Below are 13,806 nucleotides of genomic sequence, written 5' to 3' on the forward strand. Positions count from 1 at the left end.
TTAATTACTATTCTTAAAGCGCCTGGAATATCTATTAATGGTTCTAAGTTCTAACGCCAAGTAACTAAATCTCTTATTTATAGCAATTTATTGAGATCATTTTTGTTTAGTCTTGTTGATAATATATAAAGATACTATCAATGTAAACAGCTGAATATAAGCTTTCCAACTATCCCGGATTAACAATCAGTAGGACTTCATCATCTGCTTCATCTTCAATAGTATGCTATATATTTAGTGACTCTATTAGTTTAGTCTGTTAGAGCATGAAGTTAAAAACGACAAGGACATACTTTCAATCAGTCTCCAAGCCAATACTTGATGCTCCTTTAATATTGAAAATAGATGTATTTTCTACTGTATCATGTTTATCTCTATATTTCCTTTGAGGAGAAGCTGATAAAATGATTAGATGAATCAATTCAATATAGGTGATGAATATTTATTTACTGCTTAACCATATGGAAAAAACGTTAATGGTTCTAAGTTCTAACACTAAGTATGAAAATCTCTTTTGTATTGTAATTTTTTTTAAGTCATATTATTTTTTTCATGTTGATAATATATAACAATAACTTCATGGTAAACTGCTGAAATTGAGCTTTCCAAATCTCCTGGGTTAACTATCATTTGCCCTTCTTCATATGCTGGACCTCCAGGTAGTTGTGCAAAATGGCCTGTTAGCTCAGATGGTTAGAGCGTGGTGCTAATAACGCCAAGGTCACAGGTTCGATCACTGTACAGGCCAAGTTTAATTGTTTGAACAAAGATGAATTTTTTTCTTGTGTCTCATTTTGGACTGTTTATCTCCTTGAATCACACGCTGCTTGAAGTTTTGGATGGAATCAGTAGCATTTCATCATCTGCTAATTCTTCAAAAGTATTCTATATATTTAGTGAGCCTATTAGTTTAGTCTGTTAGAGCATGAAGTTAAAAACGCAAAGGACATAATTTCAATCTGTCTCCAAGCCAATACTTGATGCTCCTTTAATGTTGAAAATAGATGTATTTTCTTCTGTATCATGTTTACCTCCATATTTCCTTTGCGCAGAAGCTGATAGAATGATTAGATGAATCAATTGAATATAGGTGATGAATATTTATTTATTGCTAAACCACGTGGAAAAAACGTTACTGGTTCAAAATTCTAACACTAAGTATGGAAATCTCTTTTTTATTGCAATTATTTTGAAGTCATATTAGTTTCTTCATGTTGATAATATGAAAGTTAATTCATATTAAACAGCTGAAATTAAGCTTTCCAAATCTCCCGGTTGAACTATCATTAGCACTGCTTCCTGTGCTGGTCTTCCAGAAGATGTGCAAATTGGCCTGTTAGCTCAGTTGGTTAGAGCGTGGTGCTAATAACGCCAAGGTCACAGGTTCAATCCCTGAACAGGCCAAGTTTAATTCTTTGAAAAAAGATGAATTTTTCTTGTGTCTCATTTTGGACTGTTTATCTCCTTGGATCAAACGCTGCTTGAAGGATTGGATGAATACATTTGATATAATTATAGAATTAATTACTATTCTTAAAGCGCCTGGAATATCTATTAATGGTTCTAAGTTCTAACGCCAAGTTACTAAATCTCTTATTTATTGCAATTTATTGAGATCATTTTTGTTTAGTCTTGTTGATAATCTATAAAGATACTATGAATGTAAACAGCTGAATATAAGCTTTCCAACTATCCCGGATTAACAATCAGTAGGACTTCATCATCTGCTTCATCTTCAATAGTATACTATATATTTAGTGAGACTATTAGTTTAGTCTGTTAGAGCATAACGTTAAAAACGCCAAGGACATACTTTCAATCAGTCTCCAAGCCAATACTTGATGCACCTTTAATGTTGAAAATAGATGTATTTTCTACTGTATCATGTTTATCTCTATATTTCCTTTGAGGAGAAGCTGATAAAATGATTAGATGAATCAATTCAATATAGGTGATGAATATTTATATATTGCTTAACCACATGGAAAAAACGTTAATGGTTCTAAGTTCTAACACTAAGTATGAAAATCTCTTTTGTATTATAATTTTTTTTAAGTCATATTAGTTTCTTCATGTTGATAATATATAACAATAACTTCATGGTAAACTGCTGAAATTAAGCTTTCCAAATCTCCTGGGTTAACTATCATTTGCCCTTCTTCATATGCTGGACCTCCAGGTAATTGTGCAAAATGGCCTGTTAGCTCAGTTGGTTAGAGCGTGGTGCTAATAACGCCAAGGTCACAGGTTCGATCCCTGTACAGGCCAAGTTTAATTGTTTGAACAAAGATGAATTTTTCTTGTGTCTCATTTTGGACTGTTTATCTCCTTGAATCACACGCTGCTTGAAGGATTGGATGGAATCAGTAGCATTTCATCATCTGCTAATTCTTCAAAAGTATTCTATATATTTAGTGAGCCTATTAGTTTAGTCTGTTAGAGCATGAAGTTAAAAACGCAAAGGACATAATTTCAATCAGTCTCCAAGCCAATACTTGATGCTCCTTTAATGTTGAAAATAGATGTATTTTCTTCTGTATCATGTTTACCTCTATATTTCCTTTGCACAGAAGCTGATAGAATGATTAGATGAATCAATTGAATATAGGTGATGAATATTTATTTATTGCTAAACCACGTGGAAAAAACGTTACTGGTTCAAAATTCTAACACTAAGTATGGAAATCTCTTTTGTATTGCAATTTTTTTGAAGTCATATTAGTTTCTTCATGTTGATAATATGAAAGTTAATTCATATTAAACAGCTGAAATTAAGCTTTCCAAATCTCCCGGTTGAACTATCATTAGCACTGCTTCCTGTGCTGGTCCTCCAAAAGATGTGCAAATTGGCCTGTTAGCTTAGTTGGTTAGAGCGTGGTGCTAATAACGCCAAGGTCACATGTTCGATCCCTGTACAGACCAAGTTTAATTCTTTGAAAAAAGATTAATTTTTCTTGTGTCTCATTTTGGACTGTTTATCTCCTTGGATCAAACGCTGCTTGAAAGACTCGATGAATACATTTGATATAATTATAGAATTAATTTCTATTCTTAAAGCGCCTGGAATATCTATTAATGGTTCTAAGTTCTAACGCCGAGTAACTAAATCTCTTATTTATAGCAATTTATTGAGATCATTTTTGTTTAGTCTTGTTGATAATATATAAAGATACTATGAATGTAAACAGCTGAATATAAGCTTTCCAACTATCCCGGATTAACAATCAGTAGGACTTCATCATCTGCTTCATCTTCAATAGTATGCTATATAGTTAGTGACTCTATTACTTTAGTCTGTTAGAGCATGAAGTTAAAAACGACAAGGACATACTTTCAATCAGTCTCCAAGCCAATACTTGATGCTCCTTTAATGTTGAAAATAGATGTATTTTCTACTGTATCATGTTTATCTCTATATTTCCTTTGAGGAGAAGCTGATAAAATGATTAGATGAATCAATTCAATATAGGTGATGAATATTTATTTATTGCTTAACCACATGGAAAAAACGTTAATGGTTCTAAGTTCTAACACTAAGTATGAAAATCTCTTTTGTATTGTAATTTTTTTTAGGTCATATTAGTTTCTTCATGTTGATAATATATAACAAAAACTTCATGGTAAACTGCTGAAATTAAGCTTTCCAAATCTCCTGGGTTAACTATCATTTGCCCTTCTTCATATGCTGGACCTCCAGGTAGTTGTGCGAAATGGCCTGTTAGCTCAGATGGTTAGAGCGTGGTGCTAATAACGCCAAGGTCTCAGGTTTGATCCCTGTACAGGCCAAGTTTAATTGTTTGAACAAAGATGAATTTTTCTTGTGTCTCATTTTGGACTGTTTATCTCCTTGAATCACACGCTGCTTGAAGGATTGGATGGAATCAGTAGCATTACATCATCTGCTAATTCTTCAAAAGTATTCTATATATTTAGTGAGCCTATTAGTTTAGTCTGTTAGAGCATGAAGTTAAAAACGCAAAGGACATAATTTCAATCTGTCTCCAAGCCAATACTTGATGCTCCTTTAATGTTGAAAATAGATGTATTTTCTTCTGTATCATGTTTACCTCCATATTTCCTTTGCCCAGAAGCTGATAGAATGATTAGATGAATCAATTGAATGTAGGTGATGAATATGTATTTATTGCTAAACCACGTGGAAAAAACGTTACTGGTTCAAAATTCTAACACTAAGTATGGAAATCTCTTTTGTATTGCACATTTTTTTTAAGTCATATTAGTTTCTTCATGTTGATAATATGAAAGTTAATTCATATTAAACAGCTGAAATTAAGCTTTCCAAATCTCCCGGTTGAACTATCATTAGCACTGCTTCCTGTGCTGGTCCTCCAAAAGATGTGCAAATTGGCCTGTTAGCTCAGTTGGTTAGAGCGTGGTGCTAATAACTCCAAGGTCACAGGTTCGATCCCTGTACAGGCCAAGTTTAATTCTTTGAAAAAAGATTAATTTTTCTTGTGTCTCATTTTGGACTGTTTATCTCCTTGGATCAAACGCTGCTTGAAGGACTCGATGAATACATTTGATATAATTATAGAATTAATTTCTATTCTTAAAGCACCTGGAATATCTATTAATGGTTCTAAGTTCTAACGCCAAGTAACTAAATCTCTTATTTATAGCAATTTATTGAGATCATTTTTGTTTAGTCTTGTTGATAATATATAAAAATACTATGAATGTAAACAGCTGAATATAAGCTTTCCAACTATCCCGGATTAACAATCAGTAGGACTTCATCATCTGCTTCATCTTCAATAGTATGCTATATATTTAGTGACTCTATTAGTTTAGTCTGTTAGAGCATGAAGTTAAAAACGACAAGGACATACTTTCAATCAGTCTCCAAGCCAATACTTGATGCTCCTTTATTGTTGAAAATAGATGTATTTTCTACTGTATCATGTTTATCTCTATATTTCCTTTGAGGAGAAGCTGATAAAATGATTAGATGAATCAATTCAATATAGGTGATGAATATTTATTTATTGCTTAACCACATGGAAAAAACGTTAATGGTTCTAAGTTCTAACACTAAGTATGAAAATCTCTTTTGTATTGTAATTTTTTTTAGGTCATATTAGTTTCTTCATGTTGATAATATATAACAATAACTTCATGGTAAACTGCTGAAATTAAGCTTTCCAAATCTCCTGGGTTAACTATCATTTGCCCTTCTTCATATGCTGGACCTCCAGGTAGTTGTGCCAAATGGCCTGTTAGCTCTGATGGTTAGAGCGTGGTGCTAATAACACCAAGGTCACAGGTTCGATCCCTGTACAGGCCAAGTTTAATTATTTGAACAAAGATGAATTTTTCTTGTGTCTCATTTTGGAATGTTTATCTCCTTGAATCACACGCTGCTTGAAGGATTGGATGGAATCAGTAGCATTTCATCATCTGCTAATTCTTCAAAAGTATTCTATATATTTAGTGAGCCTATTAGTTTAGTCTGTTAGAGCATGAAGTTAAAAACGCAAAGGACATAATTTCAATCTGTCTCCAAGCCAATACTTGATGCTCCTTTAATGTTGAAAATAGATGTATTTTCTTCTGTATCATGTTTACCTCCATATTTCCTTTGCGCAGAAGCTGATAGAATGATTAGATGAATCAATTGAATATAGGTGATGAATATTTATTTATTGCTAAACCACGTGGAAAAAACGTTACTGGTTCAAAATTCTAACACTAAGTATGGAAATCTCTTTTGTATTGCAATTTTTTTGAAGTCATATTAGTTTCTTCATGTTGATAATATGAAAGTTAATTCATATTAAACAGCTGAAATTAAGCTTTCCAAATCTCCCGGTTGAACTATCATTAGCACTGCTTCCTGTGCTGGTCCTCCAGATGATGTGCAAATTGGCCTGTTAGCTCAGTTGGTTAGAACGTGGTGCTAATAACGCCAAGGTCACAGGTTCGATCCCTGTACAGGCCAAGTTTAATTCTTTGAAAAAAGATGCATTTTTATTGTGTCTCATTTTGGACTGTTTATCTCCTTGGATCAAACACTGCTTGAAGGATTGGATGAATACATTTGATATGATTATAGAATTAATTACTATTCTTAAAGCGCCTAGAATATCTATTAATGGTTCTAAGTTCTAACGCCAAGTTACTAAATCTCTTATTTATTGCAATTTATTGAGATCATTTTTGTTTAGTCTTGTTGATAATATATAAAGATACTATGAATGTAAACAGCTGAATATAAACTTTCCAACTATCCCGGATTAACAATCAGTAGGACTTCATCAACTGCTTCCTCTTTAATAGTATACTATATATTTAGTGAGACTATTAGTTTAGTCTGTTAGAGCATAAAGTTAAAAACGCCAAGGACATACTTTCAATCAGTCTCCAAGCCAATACTTGATGCACCTTTAATGTTGAAAATAGATGTATTTTCTACTGTATCATGTTTATCTCTATATTTCCTTTGAGGAGAAGCTGACAAAATGATTAGATGAATCAATTCAATATAGGTGATGAATATTTATTTATTGCTTAACCACATGGAAAAAACGTTAATGGTTCTAAGTTCTAACACTAAGTATGAAAATCTCTTTTGTATTGTAATTTTTTTAAGTCATATTAGTTTCTTCATGTTGATAATAAATAACAATAACTTCATGGTAAACTGCTGGCATTAAGCTTTCCAAATGTCCTGGGTTAACTATCATTTGCCCTTCTTCATATGCTGGACCTCCAGGTAGTTGTGCAAAATGGCCTGTTAGCTCAGATGGTTAGAGCGTGGTGCTAATAGCGCCAAGGTCACAGGTTCGATCCCTGTACAGGCCGAGTTTATTTGTTTGAACAAAGATGAATTTTTCTTGTGTCTCATTTTGGACTGTTTATCTCCTTGAATCACACGCTGCTTGAAGGATTGGATGGAATCAGTAGCATTTCATCATCTGCTAATTCTTCAAAAGTATTCTATATATTTAGTGAGCCTATTAGTTTAGTCTGTTAGAGCATGAAGTTAAAAACGCAAAGGACATAATTTCAATCAGTCTCCAAGCCAATACTTGATGCTCCTTTAATGTTGAAAATAGATATATTTTCTTCTGTATCATGTTTACCTCTATATTTCCTTTGCACAGAAGCTGATAGAATGATTAGATGAATCAATTGAATATAGGTGATGAATATTTATTTATTGCTAAACCACGTGGAAAAAACGTTACTGGTTCAAAATTCTAACACTAAGTATGGAAATCTCTTTTGTATTGCAATTTTTTTGAAGTCATATTAGTTTCTTCATGTTGAAAATATGAAAGTTAATACATATTAAACAGCTGAAATAAAGCTTTCCAAATCTCCCGGTTGAACTATCATTAGCACTGCTTCATGTGCTGGTCCTCCAAAAGATGTGCAAATTGGCCTGTTAGCTCAGTTGGTTAGAGCGTGGTGCTAATAACGCCAAGGTCACAGGTTCGATCCCTGTACAGGCCAAGTTTAATTCTTTGAAAAAAGATTAATTTTTCTTGTGTCTCATTTTGGACTGTTTATCTCCTTGGATCAAACGCTGCTTGAAGGACTCGATGAATACATTTGATATAATTATAGAATTAATTTCTATTCTTAAAGCGCCTGGAATATCTATTAATGGTTCTAAGTTCCAACGCCAAGTAACTAAATCTCTTATTTATATCAATTTATTGAGATCATTTTTGTTTAGTCTTGTTGATAATATATAAAGATACTATGAATGTAAACAGCTGAATATAAGCTTTCCAACTATCCCGGATTAACAATCAGTAGGACTTCATCATCTGCTTCATCTTCAATAGTATGCTATATATTTAGTGACTCTATTAGTTTAGTCTGTTAGAGCATGAAGTTAAAAACGACAAGGACATACTTTCAATCAGTCTCCAAGCCAATACTTGATGCTCCTTTATTGTTGAAAATAGATGTATTTTCTACTGTATCATGTTTATCTCTATATTTCCTTTGAGGAGAAGCTGATAAAATGATTAGATGAATCAATTCAATATAGGTGATGAATATTTATATATTGCTTAACCACATGGAAAAAACGTTAATGGTTCTAAGTTCTAACTCTAAGTATGAAAATCTCTTTTGTATTGTAATTTTTTTTAAGTCATATTAGTTTCTTCATGTTGATAATATATAACAATAACTTCATGGTAAACTGCTGAAATTAAGCTTTCCAAATCTCCTGGGTTAACTATCATTTGCCCTTCTTCATATGCTGGACCTCCAGGTAATTGTGCAAAATGGCCTGTTAGCTCAGATGGTTAGAGTGTGGTGCTAATAACGCCAAGGTCACAGGTTCGATCCCTGTACAGGCCAAGTTTAATTGTTTGAACAAAGATGAATTTTTCTTGTGTCTCATTTTGGACTGTTTATCTCCTTGAATCACACGCTGCTTGAAGGATTGGATGGAATCAGTAGCATTTCATCATCTGCTAATTCTTCAAAAGTATTCTATATATTTAGTGAGCCTATTAGTTTAGTCTGTTAGAGCATGAAGTTAAAAACGCAAAGGACATAATTTCAATCAGTCTCCAAGCCAATACTTGATGCTCCTTTAATGTTGAAAATAGATATATTTTCTTCTGTATCATGTTTACCTCTATATTTCCTTTGCACAGAAGCTGATAGAATGATTAGATGAATCAATTGAATATAGGTGATGAATATTTATTTATTGCTAAACCACGTGGAAAAAACGTTACTGGTTCAAAATTCTAACACTAAGTATGGAAATCTCTTTTGTATTGCAATTTTTTTGAAGTCATATTAGTTTCTTCATGTTGAAAATATGAAAGTTAATACATATTAAACAGCTGAAATAAAGCTTTCCAAATCTCCCGGTTGAACTATCATTAGCACTGCTTCATGTGCTGGTCCTCCAAAAGATGTGCAAATTGGCCTGTTAGCTCAGTTGGTTAGAGCGTGGTGCTAATAACGCCAAGGTCACAGGTTCGATCCCTGTACAGGCCAAGTTTAATTCTTTGAAAAAAGATTAATTTTTCTTGTGTCTCATTTTGGACTGTTTATCTCCTTGGATCAAACGCTGCTTGAAGGACTCGATGAATACATTTGATATAATTATAGAATTAATTTCTATTCTTAAAGCGCCTGGAATATCTATTAATGGTTCTAAGTTCCAACGCCAAGTAACTAAATCTCTTATTTATATCAATTTATTGAGATCATTTTTGTTTAGTCTTGTTGATAATATATAAAGATACTATGAATGTAAACAGCTGAATATAAGCTTTCCAACTATCCCGGATTAACAATCAGTAGGACTTCATCATCTGCTTCATCTTCAATAGTATGCTATATATTTAGTGACTCTATTAGTTTAGTCTGTTAGAGCATGAAGTTAAAAACGACAAGGACATACTTTCAATCAGTCTCCAAGCCAATACTTGATGCTCCTTTATTGTTGAAAATAGATGTATTTTCTACTGTATCATGTTTATCTCTATATTTCCTTTGAGGAGAAGCTGATAAAATGATTAGATGAATCAATTCAATATAGGTGATGAATATTTATATATTGCTTAACCACATGGAAAAAACGTTAATGGTTCTAAGTTCTAACTCTAAGTATGAAAATCTCTTTTGTATTGTAATTTTGTTTAAGTCATATTAGTTTCTTCATGTTGATAATATATAACAATAACTTCATGGTAAACTGCTGAAATTAAGCTTTCCAAATCTCCTGGGTTAACTATCATTTGCCCTTCTTCATATGCTGGACCTCCAGGTAATTGTGCAAAATGGCCTGTTAGCTCAGATGGTTAGAGTGTGGTGCTAATAACGCCAAGGTCACAGGTTCGATCCCTGTACAGGCCAAGTTTAATTGTTTGAACAAAGATGAATTTTTCTTGTGTCTCATTTTGGACTGTTTATCTCCTTGAATCACACGCTGCTTGAAGGATTGGATGGAATCAGTAGCATTTCATCATCTGCTAATTCTTCAAAAGTATCCTATATATTTAGTGAGCCTATTAGTTTAGTCTGTTAGAGCATGAAGTTAAAAACGCAAAGGACATAATTTCAATCAGTCTCCAAGCCAATACTTGATGCTCCTTTAATGTTGAAAATAGATGTATTTTCTTCTGTATCATGTTTACCTCTATATTTCCTTTGCACAGAAGCTGATAGAATGATTAGATGAATCAATTGAATATAGGTGATGAATATTTATTTATTGCTAAACCACGTGGAAAAAACGTTACTGGTTCAAAATTCTAACACTAAGTATGGAAATCTCTTTTGTATTGCAATTTTTTTGAAGTCATATTAGTTTCTTCATGTTGATAATATGAAAGTTAATTCATATTAAACAGCTGAAATTAAGCTTTCCAAATCTCCCGGTTGAACTATCATTAGCACTGCTTCATGTGCTGGTCCTCCAAAAGATGTGCAAATTGGCCTGTTAGCTCAGTTGGTTAGAGCGTGGTGCTAATAACGCCAAGGTCACAGGTTCGATCCCTGTACAGGCCAAGTTTAATTCTTTGAAAAAAGATTAATTTTTCTTGTGTCTCATTTTGGACTGTTTATCTCCTTGGATCAAACGCTGCTTGAAGGACTCGATGAATACATTTGATATAATTATAGAATTAATTTCTATTCTTAAAGCGCCTGGAATATCTATTAATGGTTCTAAGTTCCAACGCCAAGTAACTAAATCTCTTATTTATATCAATTTATTGAGATCATTTTTGTTTAGTCTTGTTGATAATATATAAAGATACTATGAATGTAAACAGCTGAATATAAGCTTTCCAACTATCCCGGATTAACAATCAGTAGGACTTCATCATCTGCTTCATCTTCAATAGTATGCTATATATTTAGTGACTCTATTAGTTTAGTCTGTTAGAGCATGAAGTTAAAAACGACAAGGACATACTTTCAATCAGTCTCCAAGCCAATACTTGATGCTCCTTTATTGTTGAAAATAGATGTATTTTCTACTGTATCATGTTTATCTCTATATTTCCTTTGAGGAGAAGCTGATAAAATGATTAGATGAATCAATTCAATATAGGTGATGAATATTTATATATTGCTTAACCACATGGAAAAAACGTTAATGGTTCTAAGTTCTAACACTAAGTATGGAAATCTCTTTTGTATTGCAATTTTTTTGAAGTCATATTAGTTTCTTCATGTTGATAATATGAAAGTTAATTCATATTAAACAGCTGAAATTAAGCTTTCCAAATCTCCCGGTTGAACTATCATTAGCACTGCTTCCTGTGCTGGTCCTCCAGAAGATGTGCAAATTGGCCTGTTAGCTCAGTTGGTTAGAACGTGGTGCTAATAACGCCAAGGTCACAGGTTCGATCCCTGTACAGGCCAAGTTTAATTCTTTGAAAAAAGATGAATTTTTATTGTGTCTCATCTTGGACTGTTTATCTCCTTGGATCAAACACTGCTTGAAGGATTGGATGAATACATTTGATATGATTATAGAATTAATTACTATTCTTAAAGCGCATAGAATATCTATTAATGGTTCTAAGTTCTAACGTCAAGTTACTAAATCTCTTATTTATTGCAATTTATTGAGATCATTTTTGTTTAGTCTTGTTGATAATATATAAAGATACTATGAATGTAAACAGCTGAATATAAGCTTTCCAACTATCCCGAATTAACAATCAGTAGGACTTCATCATCTGCTTCATCTTAAATAGTATGCTATATAGTTAGTGACTCTATTAGTTTAGTCTGTTAGAGCATGAAGTTAAAAACAACAAGGACATACTTTCAATCAGTCTCCAAGCCAATACTTGATGCTCCTTTAATGTTGAAAATAGATGTATTTTCTACTGTATCATGTTTATCTCTATAATTCCTTTGAGGAGAAGCTGATAAAATGATTAGATGAATCAATTCAATATAGGTGATGAATATTTATTTATTGCTTAACCACATGGAAAAAACGTTAATGGTTCTAAGTTCTAACACTAAGTATGAAAATCTCTTTTGTATTGTAATTTTTTTTAGGTCATATTAGTTTCTTCATGTTGATAATATATAACAATAACTTCATGGTAAACTGCTGAAATTAAGCTTTCCAAATCTCCTGGGTTAACTATCATTTGCCCTTCTTCATATGCTGGACCTCCAGGTAGTTGTGCCAAATGGCCTGTTAGCTCTGATGGTTAGAGCGTGGTGCTAATAACACCAAGGTCACAGGTTCGATCCCTGTACAGGCCAAGTTTAATTATTTGAACAAAGATGAATTTTTCTTGTGTCTCATTTTGGAATGTTTATCTCCTTGAATCACACGCTGCTTGAAGGATTGGATGGAATCAGTAGCATTTCATCATCTGCTAATTCTTCAAAAGTATTCTATATATTTAGTGAGCCTATTAGTTTAGTCTGTTAGAGCATGAAGTTAAAAACGCAAAGGACATAATTTCAATCTGTCTCCAAGCCAATACTTGATGCTCCTTTAATGTTGAAAATAGATGTATTTTCTTCTGTATCATGTTTACCTCCATATTTCCTTTGCGCAGAAGCTGATAGAATGATTAGATGAATCAATTGAATATAGGTGATGAATATTTATTTATTGCTAAAGCACGTGGAAAAAATGTTACTGGTTCAAAATTCTAACACTAAGTATGGAAATCTCTTTTGTATTGCAATTTTTTTGAAGTCATATTAGTTTCTTCATGTTGATAATATGAAAGTTAATTCATATTAAACAGCTGAAATTAAGCTTTCCAAATCTCCCGGTTGAACTATCATTAGCACTGCTTCCTGTGCTGGTCCTCCAGATGATGTGCAAATTGGCCTGTTAGCTCAGTTGGTTAGAACGTGGTGCTAATAACGCCAAGGTCACAGGTTCGATCCCTGTACAGGCCAAGTTTAATTCTTTGAAAAAAGATGAATTTTTATTGTGTCTCATTTTGGACTGTTTATCTCCTTGGATCAAACACTGCTTGAAGGATTGGATGAATACATTTGATATGATTATAGAATTAATTACTATTCTTAAAGCGCCTAGAATATCTATTAATGGTTCTAAGTTCTAACGCCAAGTTACTAAATCTCTTATTTATTGCAATTTATTGAGATCATTTTTGTTTAGTCTTGTTGATAATATATAAAGATACTATGAATGTAAACAGCTGAATATAAGCTTTCCAACTATCTCGGATTAACAATCAGTAGGACTTCATCAACTGCTTCCTCTTTAATAGTATACTATATATTTAGTGAGACTATTAGTTTAGTCTGTTAGAGCATAAAGTTAAAAACGCCAAGGACATACTTTCAATCAGTCTCCAAGCCAATACTTGATGCACCTTTAATGTTGAAAATAGATGTATTTTCTACTGTATCATGTTTATCTCTATATTTCCTTTGAGGAGAAGCTGACAAAATGATTAGATGAATCAATTCAATATAGGTGATGAATATTTATTTATTGCTTAACCACATGGAAAAAACGTTAATGGTTCTAAGTTCTAACACTAAGTATGAAAATCTCTTTTGTATTGTAATTTTTTTAAGTCATATTAGTTTCTTCATGTTGATAATAAATAACAATAACTTCATGGTAAACTGCTGGCATTAAGCTTTCCAAATGTCCTGGGTTAACTATCATTTGCCCTTCTTCATATGCTGGACCTCCAGGTAGTTGTGCAAAATGGCCTGTTAGCTCAGATGGTTAGAGCGTGGTGCTAATAGCGCCAAGGTCACAGGTTCGATCCCTGTACAGGCCAAGTTTATTTGTTTGAACAAAGATGAATTTTTCTTGTGTCTCATTTTGGACTG

At 32.8% G+C, this 13,806-nt stretch overlaps 11 non-coding genes across 11 annotated transcripts; all 11 read left to right on the plus strand.

Moving 5' to 3' along the window:
* Positions 1–1,330: 1,330 nt before the first annotated feature.
* Positions 1,331–1,404, plus strand: TRNAI-AAU (transfer RNA isoleucine (anticodon AAU)). The gene has a single exon. It is a non-coding gene; the product is annotated as a tRNA-Ile (tRNA).
* A 790-nt stretch (positions 1,405–2,194) lies between these two features.
* Positions 2,195–2,268, plus strand: TRNAI-AAU (transfer RNA isoleucine (anticodon AAU)). The gene has a single exon. It is a non-coding gene; the product is annotated as a tRNA-Ile (tRNA).
* Positions 2,269–4,367: 2,099 nt separating this feature from the next.
* Positions 4,368–4,441, plus strand: TRNAI-AAU (transfer RNA isoleucine (anticodon AAU)). The gene has a single exon. It is a non-coding gene; the product is annotated as a tRNA-Ile (tRNA).
* A 1,444-nt stretch (positions 4,442–5,885) lies between these two features.
* TRNAI-AAU (transfer RNA isoleucine (anticodon AAU)) lies at positions 5,886–5,959 on the plus strand. Its single transcript has one exon. It is a non-coding gene; the product is annotated as a tRNA-Ile (tRNA).
* A 1,443-nt stretch (positions 5,960–7,402) lies between these two features.
* TRNAI-AAU (transfer RNA isoleucine (anticodon AAU)) lies at positions 7,403–7,476 on the plus strand. The gene has a single exon. It is a non-coding gene; the product is annotated as a tRNA-Ile (tRNA).
* A 790-nt stretch (positions 7,477–8,266) lies between these two features.
* On the plus strand, positions 8,267–8,340 carry TRNAI-AAU (transfer RNA isoleucine (anticodon AAU)). The gene has a single exon. It is a non-coding gene; the product is annotated as a tRNA-Ile (tRNA).
* A 580-nt stretch (positions 8,341–8,920) lies between these two features.
* On the plus strand, positions 8,921–8,994 carry TRNAI-AAU (transfer RNA isoleucine (anticodon AAU)). The gene has a single exon. It is a non-coding gene; the product is annotated as a tRNA-Ile (tRNA).
* Positions 8,995–9,784: 790 nt separating this feature from the next.
* Positions 9,785–9,858, plus strand: TRNAI-AAU (transfer RNA isoleucine (anticodon AAU)). The gene has a single exon. It is a non-coding gene; the product is annotated as a tRNA-Ile (tRNA).
* A 580-nt stretch (positions 9,859–10,438) lies between these two features.
* On the plus strand, positions 10,439–10,512 carry TRNAI-AAU (transfer RNA isoleucine (anticodon AAU)). Its single transcript has one exon. It is a non-coding gene; the product is annotated as a tRNA-Ile (tRNA).
* Positions 10,513–11,299: 787 nt separating this feature from the next.
* Positions 11,300–11,373, plus strand: TRNAI-AAU (transfer RNA isoleucine (anticodon AAU)). The gene has a single exon. It is a non-coding gene; the product is annotated as a tRNA-Ile (tRNA).
* A 1,444-nt stretch (positions 11,374–12,817) lies between these two features.
* Positions 12,818–12,891, plus strand: TRNAI-AAU (transfer RNA isoleucine (anticodon AAU)). Its single transcript has one exon. It is a non-coding gene; the product is annotated as a tRNA-Ile (tRNA).
* Positions 12,892–13,806: the final 915 nt, after the last annotated feature.

Source organism: Lissotriton helveticus, chromosome 4_1 (assembly GCF_964261635.1).
Source record: "Lissotriton helveticus chromosome 4_1, aLisHel1.1, whole genome shotgun sequence".
Lineage (NCBI taxonomy): Eukaryota > Metazoa > Chordata > Amphibia > Caudata > Salamandridae > Lissotriton > Lissotriton helveticus.